The sequence below is a fragment of the Saccostrea cucullata genome, unplaced genomic scaffold (genome assembly GCF_032062105.1).
Source record: "Saccostrea cucullata isolate Sc308-1 unplaced genomic scaffold, CSIRO_AGI_Scuc_v1 ctg555, whole genome shotgun sequence".
Classification (NCBI taxonomy): Eukaryota; Metazoa; Mollusca; class Bivalvia; order Ostreida; family Ostreidae; genus Saccostrea; species Saccostrea cuccullata.
The window spans coordinates 195,001-215,000 of record NW_026936559.1 but is presented as its reverse complement, the minus strand read 5'-3'; the positions used below and the strand labels follow the sequence as shown (position 1 = coordinate 215,000).

Below are 20,000 nucleotides of genomic sequence, written 5' to 3'. Positions count from 1 at the left end.
ATAATCATTAATATGATAAGCAGTGAAGCAAAGTTTTCTACACTGTCATCTTGATTGTTGCTGATATTGGAGTTATTCCCCTTTGACCATGACTTACCCTATCTGTTTGCCCACTACACTGTACGTTCTGGACAGATTCCTCAGGCAATGACCTTGAAGTAGAGAGACCAGCTGAACACACAGGTCCTGTATCCGGATTCTGTAATAGGGTCAAAGTTCAGGTAATTAATTAGGTCATAGGAAGCCAGGTATTCAAGTCACACAATTGATCACAAAAAACACATGTTGCCCTCAAACACAGTCAATGTTTCTTGTTTCCTAATAGGCCAATCCAAATTGAGTATTTTTGGTATATTACATGTGTTTGTGGTCCTACATTACAGGTGCATGTAGCCTTACCTGTCTGACTCGTGGACATACTCCTCTTCTGGACACAGTGTCTTCTGCTTCCTGTCCTTGGTGAAGGCCGTCGAGATCTCCTCAATCTTCCTACACAGGTGCTCAGCTTTCTGCATGCTGCCATTGGTAAGTGGAGTTTGAAAAAAATTTGTTTTAACAGGCAAAACTTAAGATTTACTCTTAATTTGTAATATATGCCCTGTTAACATGCAGAGTTTAATTTGAATTAAACATCGAGTTACTGGGAGTTAATTTTGAACCATGTTCACGTGGAGAATTTAATGCAATTTTATGAGAAACACCATGAAACACTGTTGCTTCTGGGGAACTGAACCTTTCTGATTCCCTTAATGATTTAAGTCTGTTCTCAGTATCTGGTCTTGAGGCCAGGCTCTGAAAGCTGCTTTTTTTTAGTACTAAGTATACACACCAGTTTTCCTCCTCCAAACACCCCACACAGTGACTAATGGCCTCTTTCTCCTGCTCATAGATCTTGTTCATCAGGACATCCATGTACACCTTACATTCTTCTGATCGATTCTCAGCCTGCAATTCAAAAAGGGTTACATGTATCATCAACATAATTCTATAACAAGAGGCCCACAGGCCTTATAGATCACCTGAGTACTGTGTAACAACTTTCAATCAATTGAATTTGGTTTATACCACTTCAGGCCATGAAATTCACAATTCGCAATTTTGAAAGAGTCACCATTGCTTAATTGTAAACTTAGAATGCTTACTCTATTTACTTAATACCTAGACATAGATCAGAGTAACAGAGAAAATGCACTTCCACTTTATACCCAGTTGTGCACCTCACCCCAAAGGAACCATTGACCCAGGAGCCATATATTTCAAAATTTTGCAAATTTTAAAACCAAATAGTTTATTAATACCAAAGATCAGATTAAAAAGCATTGATTTATTTTCAGACTATGTAGCCCCCCCCCCCAATATCCTCTGACCCAGGGGGCAAAAAAACAAGAGGCCCAAGGGCCTTGAATCGCTCTCCTGATAAATTGTACAACCTATCACTTGTATTTGAAGCCTCTAACCCTAAATATCCTATTAAAGACCCAAGTTGCATTACCTAACAAAGTTTGATGATTCTTAGCCAATTAGAACTACTTTTTGGTCTACATTCTTGGAAATCACAAAATGCATCAAGTGACAGTTTGATTATTCTAAGCCAATAAATACCTAAGATACTTAAATATAGCCATAAAATGTCGAAAGTAGGTCATCGTGTTTACATTTTGGTTGACATTTTTCAGAGTCCCAAGATGCATCTGCTGACTAAGTTTGATAATTCTAAGCCAATAAATACCTGAGATATTGAAAAGTAGGTCACTGTGACCTACTCTTTGGTCAACATTCTCAGAAAACCCAAGATGCATCAACTGACAAAGTATGATGATTCTTAACCAATAAATACCTAAGATACTTAAATATAGCCATAAAATGTAGTAAGTAGGTCATTGTGACCTACATTTTGGTTGACATTTTTTAGAGTCCCAAGATGCATCTGCTGACCAAGTTTGATAATTCTAAGCCAATAAATACCTGAGATATTCAAAAGAAGGTCACCATGACCTACTTTTAGATCGACATTCTCCGAAAATCCAAGATGCATCAACTGACAAAGTATGATGATTCTAAATCGATAAGTACTAGAGAAGATACATAAATATAGCCATAAAATGTCAAAAAGTAGGTCACTGTGACCTACTTTTTGGTCGACATTCTCCGAAAACCCAAGATGCATCTGCTGACCAAGTTTGATAATTCTAAGCCAATTAATACCTGAGATATTCAAAAGTAGGTCACCATGACCTACTTTTTGGTCGAAATTCTCAGAAAACCAAAGATGCATCAACTGACAAAGTATGATGATTCTAAACCAATAAGTACTAGAGATACTTAAATATAGCCATAAAATGTCAAAAGTAGGTCACTGTGACCTACTTTTTGGTTGACATTCTCCGAAAACCCAAGATGCATCAACTGACAAAGTTTGATGATTCTAAGCCAATAAGTACCGGAGATACTTAAATATAGCCATAAAATGTCGCAAGTAGGTCACTGTGACCTAATTTTTGGTCGTCACTATCCGAAAACCCAAGATGCATCTACTCACAAAGTTTAATGATTCTAAGCAAATAAATACCTAAGATACTTAAATATAGCCATAAGATGTAAAAAGTAGGTCACCGTGACCTACATTTTGGTTGACATTTTTCAGAGTCCCAAGATGCATCCAAAATATGCCTTTAAATCAATTTGAAAACAAATGCCCGCAAAATTCAAAAAGTAGGTCACTGTGACCTATTTTTGAGTTAACATGATGTGAAGTCCTAAGATGCAACAACTTACAAGAATTGATGATCCTAGGCCTTATAGTAAGTAAAATATGAACATTTTTATTAATTGTAAATTTAGGTCAACTTTAAAGTGACCTTGAGACCACGCCCTTTGCCCCAGGGCCATGCCTTGAACAATTTTTAATCTTCAACATATCCTGATCCTTGTATGTAAGTTTGGTGAAAATCTGCCTGGTGGTTCTGGAGAAGAAGATTTTTTAGCAACCAGTACTTTTTGTTTTGTTTTCCTGATTATCTCCCCTTGATTCAGGGTCCCAACCCTTATTTTAGTATAAATGGTAGCCCTTGGGCCAAGGATACCCTGTGACAAATTTGACACTGATTGGCCAAGGGGTTCTTGAATTATGGCCCATATTCTAAAAAGTTAACGCACACCGCACGACGCACACCGCACAAATGGCCATAGCATTAGCTCTTTGAGCCTTTGGCTCAGAAGAGCTAAAAACACTTTGCTAGATGCTCCTTTCTTTTCTTTATCATAAATATATATATACTTGAATCATTGGTATGAAACCCAGGAGCAAAGGAAAATAATTTCAAAGAATTAATGCATTTTCACAATATAATCAATAGAGCCCCGCCCTAACACTAGAACCCCTGACCCTGGGGCCATAAAATTAACAATTTTAGAAGAGGCACTCTTGTTCATCATAACCAAATGCTAAGTTAGTTTATTTAATACCCAGAAGCAGAGAAAAAGATTTTCAAAGAATTAATGCATTTTCACTATATGATCAATAGAGCCCCACCCTAACACCAGAACCCCTGACCCTGGGGCCATAAAATTCACAATTTTATAGGAGGCACTTTTGCTCATCATAACTATGTGCTTAGTTAGTTTATTAAATACCCAGAAGCAGAGAAGAAGATCTTCAAAGAATAAATGCATTTTCACTATATAATCAATAGAGCCCCGCCCTAACACCAGAACACCTAACTCTGGGGCCATAGAATTCACAAATCTGGAAGAGGACTCTTGCTCATCATAACTATGTGCTTAAGTAGTTTATTTAATCCTCAAAAGCAGAGAAGAAGATTTTCAAAGAATAAATGCATTTTCACCATATAATCAATAGAGCCCCACCCTATCACCAGAACCCCTGACCCTGGGGCCTTAAAATCACAAAAGGCACCCTTGCTCATCATAACTATGTGCTTAAGTAGTTTATTTAATACTCAGAAGCAGAAAAGGAGATTTTCAAAGAATTCATATACTTTCACTATATAATCTATAGAGCCCCGCCCAGAACCCCTGACCCTGGGGCCCTAAAATTCACAATTTTGATAGAGGCACTCTTGCTCATCATAATTATACACTAAGTTGGTTTATTTAATACCCAGGAGCAGAGAAGAAGATTTTCAAGGAAATAATGCATTTTCACTATATACTTATTTAGCCCCACCCTAGCACTAGAACCCCTGACCCAAGGGCCATGAATTTCATAATTTTGGTAGAGGACTCAATGCTGATTACTATCATGCAAACAGTTTGACTGCTTGATGTCCAGGAGTAAAGAAGAAGATTTTTAAAGATTGCATTAATTTTAGTGGTTTTGGCCCCACCCCTCAGGCCGCACGGGGGCAGGGATCATGAAATTCACAATTTTTGTTCCCCTTCACCCATAAATGCTTTGTGCCAAATTTGGTTGGAATTGGTTCAGTGGTTGCAGAGAAGAAGCTGAAAATGTTCAAATGTCAACGCACGATGGACGACGCAAGACGACGGACAAAAACGGATAGCAATAGGTCACCTGAGTTTACTCAGGTGACCTAAAAATCAAGCTCTGAGTTGCTAAATTCAATGAATGAACATGAAATAAAATCTAACGAATTGAATGAAATTCCATAATTATATTAATGTGAATGTCTACTAAAAGGACATAATATAAAAAAATTTTGTTGAATTTCCAAATAAAAAAGTATTTGTTTGAGCTCCTTTACTGGTTCACCTCCACCTCCTACTCACTGCTCATTTCTCCTGACCCAGTATCTGAGCAATTTCTTCCTGCCCATTTTCTGGGCCCTCTTGTCCTGACCTAGTTTCCAAGCCCAAGGTTGTGGTTAACCACTCGCCCACTCGCCAATGGGATCAAAATTTCTAGTGGGCGATGAAGAAATCAAAATTTGATCGCCCACATGGCGAGCATCTTGTTCCCAGAACATGACCGTTCTTTGTTTGTATTTTAATAATCCACTTCCTTTTTAGCTCTACTGGTCAGAGACCAGAAGAGCTTATGCGATAGTACTGTGTCCGTCGTCCGTCCGTCTGTCTGTCTGTCTGTCCGTCCGTCCGTCCGTCCGTCTGTCTGTCTGTCTGTCTGTCTGTAAACAATTTTTCAAAATGCTACTCCTCCTACAGTTTTGGTCCGATTTCAATATAACTTGGCACACAAGTAGACTACACTAAGATACATAATTTTGTGCATCGGTTTTTGATTTCGATGAACGGTGTTGCCGTGGTTACTAAAAATAGAAATTTCTGTGAAATTCTTTCAAAATGCTACTCCTCCTACAGTTTTGGTCTGATTTCAATATAACTTGGCACAAAAGTAGACTACACTAAGATACATAATTCTGTGCATCGGGTTTTGATTTCGATGAACGGTGTTGCCGTGGTTACTAAAAATAGAAATTTCTTTGAAATTCTTTCAAAATGCTACTCCTCCTACAGTTTTGGTCCAATTTCAATATTACTTGGCACACAAGTAGACTACACTAAAATACATAATTTTGTGCATCGGTTTTTGATTTCGATGAACGGTGTTGCCGTGGTTACTAAAAATAGAAATTTCTGTGAAATTCTTTCAAAATGCTACTCCTCCTACAGATTTGGTCCGATTTCAGTATAACTTGGCACACAAGTAGACTACACTAAGATACATAATTCTGTGCATCGGTTTTTGATTTCGATAAACGGTGTTGCCGTGGTTACTAAAAATATAAATTTCTGTGAAATTCTTTCAAAATGCTACTCCTCCTACAGTTTTGGTCTGATTTTGATATAACTTGGCAAACAAGTAGACTACACTAAGAAACATAATTCTGTGCATCGGTTTTTGATTTCAATGAACAATGTTGCCCATGGTTACTAAAAATAGAAATTTCTGTGAAATTCTTTCAAAATGCTACTCCTCCTGCAGTTTTGGTCTGATTTCAGTATAACTTGGCACACAAGTAGACTATACTAAGATACATAATTCTGTGCATTGGTTTTTATTTTGATGAGTTGCAAGGATCATTTTTCTATTTATTGCTGATTTAAAGTCTCAAGTCCCAACTGCTACTTTTCTCTTCCTTTGTTTTAAGTATAAACCAGTAGAGCTACAGTCTCGACAGAGACTTCTGGTTTCATAACAAACACTACGCTAACCATGATTTTTTGGTGTGGTGTGCAAACTATTACATTTGTATATGATACAAGCACTTGCGTGACCTAGACGTATGCCCTAGTGAAACCAATAATTTGGCGGTTAAGAAAAGCAGCATTTTAAAATATTTTGTTGATGCGGTATGTGGGCCCATAAATCACATTGTGGGCCCCTAAACTTTGAAAAGTAAGGGGCCCACATGGCTCCTAGGATGTAAATAGTAAACCACAACCCTGAAGCCCTCGTCCTCACCCCGTTTCTGAGCCCTCTTTTGCTTACCTTTTTCAGCACCTCTCTAGGATTAACATCGGACACAATGTTCTGTATCTTCTGGTATTTATCCCTGACGATGGCTGACATTTCATGATTCTCTCTCAGTAGAGGTAGTAAAACGTTCAGGTGATCGAGGAAAGAAGTGTATGTCTTGTAGTACATGTTCTGTCTCTTACTGTGTTCCTCCAGTAACCGCATCATGTCTGGAATGGCGTTGTTAATGTGGCTGGTCAAACGGAATATGTAGTCTCTGTCAAAATATAAAAAAACTTTTTAATTTTTTTCATAATGATTTTCAAGCTTGTATACTCTTGCTCCCTTCTTTCTATTATTATTTTATTTAGGTAATAATTAATCCATTCCCTTTGATCCACCTGTGTTGATTCTCACCCCAATGTTATTGTTTGGAGTCTGTCACTCTAATACCGGTACATTTTTTTTAATTGAGAAAACTACAAATTTCTTTTGGTATTTAACCTATTCAAGATAAAACAACTTAGCATAATTTCAGCAATATTTCCGTTCGGAATCGAAAACCATTGGAAGCTAAAATTAGATATGCAGAAGCCATATTGATATCGATCAAAAGCTACTTCCGCAAGGAAGCACCTCTTTTGTTTTATCATCAATTTACGTGTTACTGAAAAGGATATCGCTTTATAGTGCTTTTGGATAATGAATGTAAGTTTATTTGTACTATTTCTGCATCAATGGAGCAAAACACTTGGGCTAAAGCTTACTATGTCAGAACAAATGGTTAATTCAATAACATTGTTTACCGATATGTCTTTCAAACTGCTGCCATTTGAGATTACCATTGTTTCCCCCACAATTCATTAGTTTTTTAAAAACACAAAAAAAGGTACTGGAAGAAGTTAGATAATGAGACTATTATAACAAGTGGTCTCTTAACAATTTTAGCGGAAGTGCACAATTTCAAATCTATGAGATAAAGTGTCCCCGCGCCTTTCATCAGTCAAGGATTTTAAAAAAAAGGTGTGTTCAGAATATAATTTAAGTATTTTTTTAGAGGCAATTATGTCTATTTTATCAATAACCCTGTTAAACATTGATATTAGCAAAAGGTTTATTTTGCTTGTGACCTAGACAACAAAAAGAAAGCTGTAGATTACATCAACTTTACACTAAAGATCAATCATAAATAGAGCTACATGTTAGTCTAAAACGTGTTATGCTTAGCCATGACAATGTCTAGTTTTATCTGATACTTAAAATTTCACAAGCAAATCTTTAAAATAAATCAATCAGTTTTTAGCTCACTTGAGCCAAAGGCTCAAGTGAGCTTTTCTGATCACATTTTGTCTGGCGTCTGTCTGTCTGTCCGTCTGTCTGTCTGTAAACTTTTCACATTTTCAACTTCTTCTCAAGAACCGCTGGGCCAATTTCAACCAAACTTGCCACAAAGCATCATTGGGTGAAGGGAATTCAAGTTTGTTCAAATGAAGGGCCACACCCTCATTTAAGGGGAGATAATTGGGAATTAATGAAAATTTGGTGGTATGTTTTAAAAATCTTCTTCTCAAGAACCACTGTGCCAGGAAAAATGAAATTTATGGGGAAACATCCTCAGATCAGTTAGTGTAGATTCAAATTTTTTTCAAATAATGACCCCTGGGGGTAGGGCGGGGCCACAATGGCCGACCAAAGTTTTACATAGAAATATATAGGAAAATTCTTTAAAAATCTTCTCAAGAATAACAAAGCCATGATTGATCACATTTATATGGAAGAATCCTCAGGTAGTGTAGATTCAAGTTTGTTCAAATCATGACCCCCCAGGGGTAAGGCGGGGCCACATTGGCCAACCAAAGTTTTACAAAGAAATATATAGGAAAATTCTTTAAAAATCTTCTTCTCAAGAATAACAAAGCCACGATTGATAATATTTATATGGAAGCATCCTCAGGTAGTTTAGATTCAAGTTTGTTCAAATCATGATCCCCGGGGGTAGGGTGGAGCCACAAATATTTATATGGAAGCATCCTCAGGTAGTGTGGATTCAAGTTTTTTTTCAAATCATGACCCCGGGGGGTAGGGCGACCAAAGTTTTACATAGAAATATATAGGAAATTTTTTTTAAAATCTTCTCAAGAATAGCAAAACCATAACTGGTCAAAGGTTTAGTTTTGGATTTAAACTTTTCAATAATAATAATCCAATTTCTAACTTTTCCTAGCCAAAGTGGTCAGGTGAGCGATGTGGCCCATGGGCCTTTTGTTATTTCTTTTTACTAAAATTTTGCTGTTAAAAAGTAGTCCAACCTGTCAATTAGCTATTGGATTCACTTGTCCATGTCACATTGATGAATTCATTTTACCCTATCAAATATGAGGATTGATTATATGGCATTATTAAGATACAGCAAATACCATAATTGCACAAAGTATAAAATTCAATGTTTTTAAAAGTATAAGACAGACAGGGAAAAAAATATACCCCTAGGATCTCTCAATCCATGGGTATCAAAATTTGTTGTTGCACCCCAACTTTTATCAATTCTATCAAAGCTGTGATATTCTTCTTGGACCAACCCTTGTAAAAAAATATATACTTTTTTTCAGAATTGCTGCTACATTTTTTTTAGAACTGTGGGTCAGTATCGTTACCTCAGCGATATTTCGGCTAGCTGCATGAGCTCCTGTTCCTGGATGGACATGGTGACGTACTGCACAGTGAGGTGAGCGATGGCACTCGTCTTGTGGGCCACGTATGCATCCTTATCATAGGAAATAGGGCTACTGCTGAAGAACTGGGGAATGGGTGCTACAAGGAGAATAAACCAAAAGCTGATGCTGATAGTAATTCAAGCCTGAAAAAGTAGGTGTATTTTTTTATTTTTTGATTCATTATTATATAAATACACACAACATTATCTATCAAAAATATGCTCCAGTATTAATACTTTACAAAAGAACTTAAGTGCAACACTTCCTACATTTAGTTTTAATTATTAGAGCAAAAGATTTCAATTATATACCAGCAGATGGTACATGTAAATGCTGAGGTTCAAGTGAATTAATTTTCATGATGTATACTGGAAAATGCATAAAATGTATTTGGTGAATCTTTTTCTAAATCAAATTATTAATTTGCATTCATTTTGCATTGAAAAGGAATACATTCAAGCTAAAGAATAATTTTACAGAAATTGAATAATATACATTCATAATATCACTTGAGGAATTCCTCAAGTTTATTCTTTCTACCACGGGTAAATTCCATTGATTTGCCATATTGCACTCAACTGCAGTGAACTCACATTAAATATTAAATAATGGTGAATGAAAAACTTCACACCTTTGGTTTTTTAATAGGTATAAGATTACTCAATAATCTGTGTCAAATTCATATCTAACATATGCCGCCAAACAGGTGGGCTATAGCCTCTTAATTTGCTCAACATTTTGCAGGTGATATTTTTTTTTCTGTTGTAAAAAATTAATATTTGACAAAGGATTGCAAATCATCCAGATAAAAAAAAATTTAAACATTCATAAAGGTTTGGGCTATGATATCAATATTAAAATTTCCAACCTTTTCAAGCATGAGGCTCATTTTTTTTATTTTTTCAACTCAAATCAAAGCAGCCTATTGTGTATGTACTGAAAAGAATTCCAAAAAGGATATTATTTGATCCTTTAACCATGGATTCCTGATAAACACTCCTTACCCAGATGAGTGTTAGATAACATTTATCTGATAAAGACACTCAGATGAAGGAGTTCTAAAGGGAAAACAAGAGCCCCATGGGCCACATCGCTCACCTGAGAATCTTTGACCATTCTGTTTTTTACCAGATTTCCACCTTGTAATTCATATTGTGACCCCCCCTACCCAATGATCATAATTTAAACAATTTGAAATCTACACTACCTCAGGATGCTTCCGCATAAGTTTTAGCTTTTCTGGCCCAGTGGTTCTTGAGAAGAAGATTTTTAAAGATTATTCCTATATATTTCTATATAGAACTTTGATTCCCCATTGTGACCCTGCCCTACCCCCGGGGTCATGATTTGAACAATTTACAATCTACATTACCCCAGGGTGCTTCCACATAAGTTTCAGTTTTTCTGGCCCAGTGGTTCATGAGAAGAAGATTTTCAAAGATTTTTTCTATATATTTCTATGTAAAACATTGATTCCCCATTGTGGCCCCACCCGACCCCTGGGGGTTATGGTTTTAACAATTTAGAATGTACTCTCCCCCAGGATGCTTCCACATAAGTTTCAGCTTTATTGGCCCAGTGGTTCTTGAGAAGAAGATTTTTAAAGATTTTTCCTATATATTTCTATGTAAAACTTTGATTTCCCATTGTGACCCTGCCATACTCCCAGGGATCATGATTTGAAAAATTTAGAATCTACACTACCCGAAGATGTTTCCACATAAGTTTCAGCTTTACTGGCCCAGTGGTTCTTGAGAAGAAGATTTTTTAATGACCCCACCCTATTTTTGTCTTTTCTTGATTATCTCCCCTTATGAGAAAACTTGGCCCTTCATTTTAACAATTTACATTTCCCTTTATCCAAGGATGCTTTGTACCAAGTTTGGTCAAAATTGGCCCAGTGGTTCTTGAGAAGAAGTCGAAAATGTGAAAAGTTTACAGACGGACGGACAGCTAGATAGACGGACGGACAGACAGGCGGACAGACGTCGGACAAAATGTGATCAGAAAAGCTCACTTGACCCTTTGGCTCGGGTGAGCTAAAAAACCACTTCAAAGAATGAGTTGTCAAACCACAGAAAATTTAGGCGGGAAACATTAATAGTACATGTACACCCAGCAATAATCTATGAAAACCGAAACTTTCAACTTCTTAAAAAATGACATCAAGCTCTAAATTTACTCAAATATGCTGTATAATTATTTGCAAGCATGCACATAATTCTTTCTTTTACTTTGGTATATAAATGTCCACCCTCTATATAAACTGTGAGTATATGATCCAGCCCATATAAATATCAGATATATGTATTAACTAGAATGATGGTATATTTAAACATGGAATGTCGAAAAACCTGTCTGACAGTTTTATGTACATTTGTCATGATAAAGTACAGCACTTAAATAATTTCAAGATTTTTTTCCACAAATTAAAACAGCTATTTTATCAGTCATCAGTCTAGACTTTTTAAAAGCTTTGTAACAGTACTTATAGTAGGTAAATTCATCAATTCTTGAATTAAACAAGGATAAGTATATGCAAATGTCTATTTGATCATATTTTACATTTCATGGGTGGACCTGAATTTTGTGGGTCTCTCCATATATCGAAAACAACAAAAACTAGAACTGTCCAATAGGGACAAATACCCCCCGCTGGGTTTTTCAGAGAAGCCCTGAAGGTGCCAATTCACAAATACTTTATGGATCTAGAGGTGTTCACAATTTACTTACAAAAATTTGCAGTGAAAGATAATTGCTCATTATGTTTCTTAATGAATGAAACAAAGGTGCAACCAAATTAAAAATCAATACTAATACATTGTAATTCCACTTTAACATTTTTTTTTTTTTTTTTTTTATTTTTTTTTTTTTATTTCTGCATTAAAAAAATATATTGCAATTATGTGTTATGTCACTCTGCAAACTGATTGTTGAAAAAAACCCATTATACAAAATCAAATTAATCTTGATAGATCAATTTGAAATGCATTTTGAAAATAAAGAGCTGGTCATCCAGTAATGAAGTGCTTTGACAGACAATAAATTACAATTAAGAGAATAAGAGAAGAGTGATCTTTAATTCTTGTGCCTTATTCCCTATAGATTAGATAACACACACGCTTGATAAGAGACCTTCATATGGTGAATAATAAGTGTACAAATTTTCAGATTAATCCTTGCAATAATTTCTGAGAATCGGTCCGGACGAAACCACAAAATAAAAATGAAAAAAAACACCTGTAAAATTCAAAATAATAATCGAATCAAGATGAAAATTTCAGGTGCACAACTTTATATGGTGAATAATATGTGTATAAATTTTCAGATGAATCCTTCCAATAGTTTCTTAGTAATGGTCCAGACAAAATCTCGTCTACAGACAGACAGACAGACGGACAGACGGACATGGTGATTCCAATATACCCCTCCTAAACTTCGTTTGCAGGGGGTATAATTAAACCCCCACAAAAAATTAGTGTTCACAGTACATAAAAACTCCTTTAGTGAAGTTAATTATGTAAATGTATTTCAGGCCAAATGAATTTCTCTCTTTGTTTCTCTCTTTCTCTCTCTCTCTCTGTTTTATGGACTTAATTTTTTCAGGCAGACTAAGTTTCTGCCAATCTCTCTCTCTTTCTCTCTCTCTCTCTGTTTTACAGTCTTAGGTATTTCAGGCAGACTGAGTCTCTGCTGGTTCAGCCTCTCTCTGTCTCTCTCTCTCTGTTTTACAAACTTAGTATTTCAGGCAGACTAAGTTTATGCCAATCTCTCTCTCTCTGTTTTACAGACCTACGTATTTCCCGCAGACAGTTTATGCCAATCTCTCTCTCTCTGTTTTAAAGACTTACGTATTTCTGGCAGATTAAGTTTCTGCTACATTGTAATCTCTCTCTCTGTTTTACAGACTTACGTATTTCCGGCAGATTAAGTTTCTGCTACATTGTAATCTCTCTCTCTGTTTTACAGACTTACGTATTTCCGGCAGATTAAGTTTCTGCTACATTGTAATCTCTCTCTCTGTTTTACAGACCTACGTATTTCCCGCAGACAGTTTATGCCAATCTCTCTCTCTCTGTTTTAAAGACTTACGTATTTCTGTCAGATTAAGTTTCTGCTACATTGTAATCTCTCTCTCTGTTTTACAGACTTACGTATTTCTGGCAGACTAAGTTTCTGCTACATTGTAATCTCTCTCTCTGTTTTACAGACATGTATTTCCGGCAGACAGTTTATGCCAATCTCTCTCTCTCTCTGTTTTACAGACTTACATATTTCCGGCAGATTAAGTTTCTGCTACATTGTAATCTCTCTCTCTGTTTTACAGACTTACGTATTTCCGGCAGATTAAGTTTCTGCTACATTGTAATCTCTCTCTCTGTTTTACAGACTTACGTATTTCCCGAAGACTAAGTTTCTGCTACATTGTAATCTCTCTCTCTCTGTTTTACAAACTTATGTATTTCCGGCAGATTAAGTTTCTGTTAATTGTAATCTCTCTCTCTGTTTTACAGACTTACGTATTTCCGGCAGACTAAGTTTCTGCCAATCTCTCCCTATCTCTCTGTTTTACAGACTTGCATATTTCCGGCAGACAGTTTCTGCCAATCTCTCTCTCTCTGTTTTACAGACTTACGTATTTCTGGCAGACTAAGTTTCTGTTGGTCCAGTCTTTCTCTCTGGTACAGATACAGCTGACCATGCAGTATGTTCTTCGGCCAGTTTTGAATCTCTGCCGTCATGTCGATGACCTCGCTGATTTCCCGGTTATGGTACAGAATCAGTTGTTCACTGGCCGCTATCTCTGTCTCCTTGGCGATCAGTTCCTGACACTTAGCAAACCTTCAAAAAGAAATTATAATTGGTGCTTAAACTGTTGCAATATTTAATAAATACTGTGGAATCAGATTACAGGTATTTAGAATTCATAGGGGTCAAGGTACATGGGTAAGCAACATTTATATTTTGTTGGTTCGTAAAGACGTAATTTTGTGGGTTATTTGCATATTCAGACATTTCAATGATTAAGTTTATATATGGACAAAATAATCAGAATAATGGGGATGTAAATTTATGGATAAGGACTGGTGACCCATTAAATCCTTTAAGTTTGCCCCCCCCCCCCAACTTACATTGATGATTCCACAATATGCACACAAGAAAAATGCTCAGGAACAGAACAAATAATTAATTATATCTTTTAATTGTCATGCAACTTCCTTTACTGGTATCAATTTCTACTCATAGTCTCAGACTGTTCATTTTGTTGTTGACACAGACATGTATGTTCTATTGATGTACATTTTATTGTTGACACAGAAGTGTATGTTCTTACCTATCAGTTTTATTGATGAATATCATGTTGTTGACACAGAAGTGTATGTTCATACCTATCGGTTTTATTGATGTACATTTTGTTGTTGGCACAGCAGTGTACGTTCTTACCTATCGGTTTTATTAATGTACATTTTGTTGTTGACACAGAAGTGTATGTTCTTACCTATCAGTTTTATTGATGTATATCATGTTGTTGACACAGAAGTGTATGTTCTTACCTATCGGTTTTATTGATGTACATTATGTTGTTGACACAGAAATGTATGTTCATACCTATCAGTTTTACTGTTGTACATTATGTTGTTGACACAGAAGTGTATGTTCTTACCTGTCAGTTTTACTGTTGTACATTATGTTGTTGACACAGAAGTGTATGTTCTTACCTGTCAGTTTTATTGATGTAGATTTTGTTGCTGACACAGAAGTGTATGTTCATACCTGTCAGTCTTATTGATGTACATTATGTTGTTGACACAGAAGTGTATGTTCTTACCTGTCAGTTTTATTGATGTATATCATGTTGTTTACACAGAAGTGTATGTTCTTACCTGTCAGTTTTATTGATGTACATTATGTTGTTGACACAGAAATGTATGTTCATACCTATCAGTTTTACTGTTGTACATTATGTTGTTGACACAGAAGTGTATGTTCATACCTATCGGTTTTATTGATGTACATTATGTTGTTGACACAGAAGTGTATGTTCTTACCTGTCAGTCTTATTGATGTACATTATGTTGTTGACACAGAAGTGTATGTTCTTACCTATCAGTTTTACTGTTGTACATTATGTTGTTGACACAGAAGTGTATCTTCTTACCTATCAGTTTTATTAATGTACATTTTGTTGTTGGACCCTGATGAACAGTTGAACAGCTTGATAGTGGTCATCTCCCTAAGTGATTGGACTGTCTCAAAAAACTTCTCAAAGGTCCATCTCAGTGTAGTATTACTCTCCAATAAACCAGACATAATGGGGGTCACGATCGACTTCAGAAATCTGTAACACAATATCTAGCCATAATACAGTGCATAACTGTGGTCATGATTGACCTCAGACATCTGTAATAGGGTGCATAATGGTGGTTACATTATCTAGATTCATTCCTTCAAATGATTGTGCAATTTTTATTTTGTGTGCTTGTTTTGTTAACTTACGGAGACAGAAGACAAGTGCGTGGTAGGTCTGTCTTCCATTCGATCTCTCCGTTCTCTGTCCTCTGTATTCCAGATATCACTCCTGGAGCCTTCTGTGTGGTGATCATATACCTATTATCAAATTAACATTCAACAAATTAATCAATTCAAGAATAAATAAATTGCTAGATTCTCATCCGAATTTCTTTAAAAATTGAGGTGGGCGGGCGGCTTTTATTCTATATTTTTTAAATTTTTAATTTTGCAGATTTTTTATTGACCTGGTCAATCAGTGTAATTTTATCTACAATACCTGAATAAAAATCTTAGTAAAGGTTCAATTATCTCTTACTTCACATCATCACCAATCTTTTCCAACCAATGACCCTTGTTTAAAATATATACGCATGTATAACAGCAATTACCATCTTTTCAGCTGTCAAAATCATGTCGACTTTCGCATGATTTAAAACGAAAGTAGAATCACAGGTAAATGAATACCGATCCCGATCAGAATTAAGACAAAGACAAGAGGCCCATGGGCCACATCGCTCACCTGAGCACTAAGGGTAGGAAAAAGTAGAAAATGGTTTTTTATTGTAAAGTTTAAATCCAAAAGTAGTCCCATTACCAATCATGGATTTGCTATTTTTTAGAAAATGATTTTTAAAGAATTTTCCTATATATTTCTATGTAAAAGTTTGGTCGGCCATTTTGGCCCTGCCCAACCCCCGGGGGTCATGATTTGAACAAATTTGAATCTACACTACCTGAGCATGCTTCCATATAAATATGATGAATTATGGCTTTGTCATTCTTGAGAAAAAGATTTTTAAAAGAATTTTCCTATATATTTCTATGTAAAACTTTGGTTGGCCATTTTGGCCCCGCCCTACCCCCTGGGGTCATGATTTGAACAAACTTGAATCTACACTACCTGAGCATGCTTCCATATATATATGGTGAATTATGGCTTTGTCATTCTTGAGAAGAAGATTTTTAAAGAATTTTCCTGTATATTTCTATGTAAAACTTTGGTCGGCCATTTTGGCCCCGCCCTACCCCTTGGGATCATGATTTGAACAAACTTGAATCTACACTACCTGAGCATGCTTCCATATAAATATGATAAATTATGGCTTTGTCATTTTTGAGAAGAAGATGTTTAAAGAATTTTCCTATACATTTCAATGTAAAACTTTGGTCGGCCATTTTGGCTTGCCCTACCCTGGGGGTCATGATTTGAACAAACTTGAATCTACACTACCTGACTGAGGATGTTTTCCCATAAGTTTCATCTTTCCTGGCACAGTGGTTCTTGAGAAGAAGATTTTTAAAATATGCCACCAAATTTTCTTTAATTCCCAATTATCTCCCCTTGAATGAGGGTGTGGCCCTTCATTTGAACAAACTTGAATCCCCTTCACCCAAGGATACTTTGTGGCAAGTTTGGTTGAAATTGGCCCAGCGGTTCTTGAGAAGAAGTCGAAAATGTGAAAAGTTTACAGACAGACTGACGGACAGACAGACGGACGCCAGACAAAATGTGATCAGAAAAGATCACTTGAGCCTTCGGCACAGGTGAGCTAAAAAACAGAAATAAAAAAAATCGAGGTGGGGATATAAAATCGGGGCGGGCCGGGATGAGAATCTAGGAATATTTTTATTATGGCCTTATAGGTCTGCAAGATTTATTGCCAACATTATAATCAAGCATAAGAAATTAAAATTGTAGAATAGTTTTATATAAAATTTTTCTAAATGACAGAAATTTATACTTTTCTTCTGTGTGCTGTGTACATCCCACAAATTATTTTTAAAATCGGTAGGGAAGAAAGTAGCACAGAAAAAAATTGTGCAGATGTACTAAACTGAGCCTCAAACTTGTTGATAAGGAGTATCTTTCCTACCAAAAAATATTGGCAAATCAAAAATCAACTGAATTATTTTGTGTATTATAACATCTTTGAGAAGTCTGAAATTCCTCTACTTTGACTTTCATTTTCAGAGGTTCCCAAAGGCAGACTCATTTTGCCAGAAAAAGAATCAGACATGCCACCTCGAGAATTTAACTAAGGAAAGACTTGATGTGCTTTGATTTGAGGGGTCACTCACTGCTGATCGAAAATTTAGAACATCACTTTGAGAAGAAATGTTGGCCTATAGGAAAACAAATAGTGGACTGTATCCTCAGCAGCTGTGTGCATGTTGTGCATTTCCTTAACAACGTTTGATCCTGATATTTAAAGTCTTAAACTTTTTTTGCCAAGAATATTATTATTTTTAGTTTCTACATACATAGCTTAATTAAAATTCAAATCAAAAAATGTGGGTCAATATGCTTCTTTTAGCGCTACAGTACATTTAATATGACCTTTCTGCACTGAAATTTGTGTCTTAATTAAAAATTACATTTTCGACGTTTTCCCTCCAATATTTTTATCCAATTAAAGCATGAAACAAAATGAACTCTAAGTCTTTTTTAAAAAAGACACTTAAAAATTGTGACTAAGAAAAAGTTTCAAATTGCTTCGCATAATCAATTATTTGACCTTTCTGCACTAATAAAATGTTATTTTTCCGGCACTGAAAATATAATAAGCAAGAAAATTATTTTAAAGTCTTAAACTTTTTCTGATTTTAAATAAATAGTTCAAAGTTATCTTGAATATTTAGAAAAGAACATCAAAAGTGGGGGTATATGCAGATGTACATTTTCAGATATGACTAAAAAAGTTATATTTTATGTTAAAATTGGCTCAATTTTTTCCCGGATTTTCAGAATATATTTACTATATATTTGTCACACTTTGCTGATAGAATTCATAAGAAATAATTTAATAGATATTTCAGAACCAGCATAACATAATTCACGGCAAAAAACAAGCTTTGTGTGCAACCAGCATGGTAAAATAGGCATCCAAAATTAACAGTACTGTTATAGTCGAAATGGAAAAAAACTGACCATTTTCATCTAAAAAACCTTCCGCCACAAAATATAGTCCTTAGCTTAATTCTACTTGAATGGAATTTAATCGCAGTTTTTTCATTCAATATAGTTTAATTTGCATTGTAGAATTCAGTTTTATTGTTAGAACCTAAAAATGATGCTTAATTCTATGAATAAAGGACATGCGCGAAATACGCTCAAAATATCAGGATCGAACGTCCTTAAGCCCACCTCTCAAAGAATTACCTTTTTTTTCCCATCATGCTATCAATTTTTAAGCCTCTTACATACTGTAAATCACGTTTTATTCGCAAGAACTTTATTTTCGCGTAATCACGTGAGACAGTGTGCTCATGAAAATTTAATTTTCATGTATAATAGTATTCCTAAAGATTATATAGAGCAATAACCACAATTCGTGAAAATTTTGTCTTGCTAATTAACAGTCAATGACTATCTCTCGAAAATAAGGTGTCGCGAAAATTTTGTGATCTACAGTAGTCTCCATATTCTTTCCTTCCCCTGTATGGTTGGAATGGCAGGTGCCCAATAGTGGTGTAATAGATATTAATGTGTAGGTGTACATACATTGTCTCTGTATTTTCTTTCCCCCATATGGTTGGAATGGCAGGTGCCCCGTGGTGGTGTAATAGATATTAATGTGTAGGTGTACATACATTGTCTCTGTATTTTCTTTCCCCCATATGGTTGGAATGGCAGGTGCCCAATGGTGGTGTGGTAGATATTAATGTGTAGGTGTACATACATTGTCTCTGTATTTTCTTTCCCCCATATGGTTGGAATGGCAGGTGCCCAATGGTGGTGTAATAGATATTAATGTGTAGGTGTACATACATTGTCTCTGTATTTTCTTTCCCCCATATGGTTGGAATGGCAGGTGCCCAATGGTGGTGTGGTAGATATTAATGTGTAGGTGTACATACATTGTCTCTGTATTTTCTTTCCCCCATATGGTTGGAATGGCAGGTGCCCCGTGGTGGTGTAATAGATATTAATGTGTAGGTGTACATACATTGTCTCTGTATTTTCTTTCCCCCATATGGTTGGAATGGCAGGTGCCCAATGGTGGTGTGGTAGATATTAATGTGTAGGTGTACATACATTGTCTCTGTATTTTCTTTCCCCCATATGGTTGGAATGGCAGGTGCCCAATGGTGGTGTGGTAGATATTAATGTGTAGGTGTACATACATTGTCTCTGTATTTTCTTTCCCCCATATGGTTGGAATGGCAGGTGCCCAATGGTGGTGTGGTAGATATTTATGTGTAGGTGTACATACATTGTCTCTGTATTTTCTTTCCCCCATATGGTTGGAATGGCAGGTGCCCCGTGGTGGTGTAATAGATATTAATGTGTAGGTGTACATACATTGTCTCTGTATTTTCTTTCCCCCATATGGTTGGAATGGCAGGTGCCCAATGGTGGTGTAATAGATATTAAT

The 20,000-nt window shown here is 35.9% G+C and overlaps 1 pseudogene; it reads right to left on the bottom strand.

Moving 5' to 3' along the window:
- LOC134245831 (serine/threonine-protein kinase TBK1-like) overlaps positions 1 to 20,000 on the bottom strand; it is a 74,353-nt pseudogene that overhangs the window by 27,450 nt on the left and 26,903 nt on the right.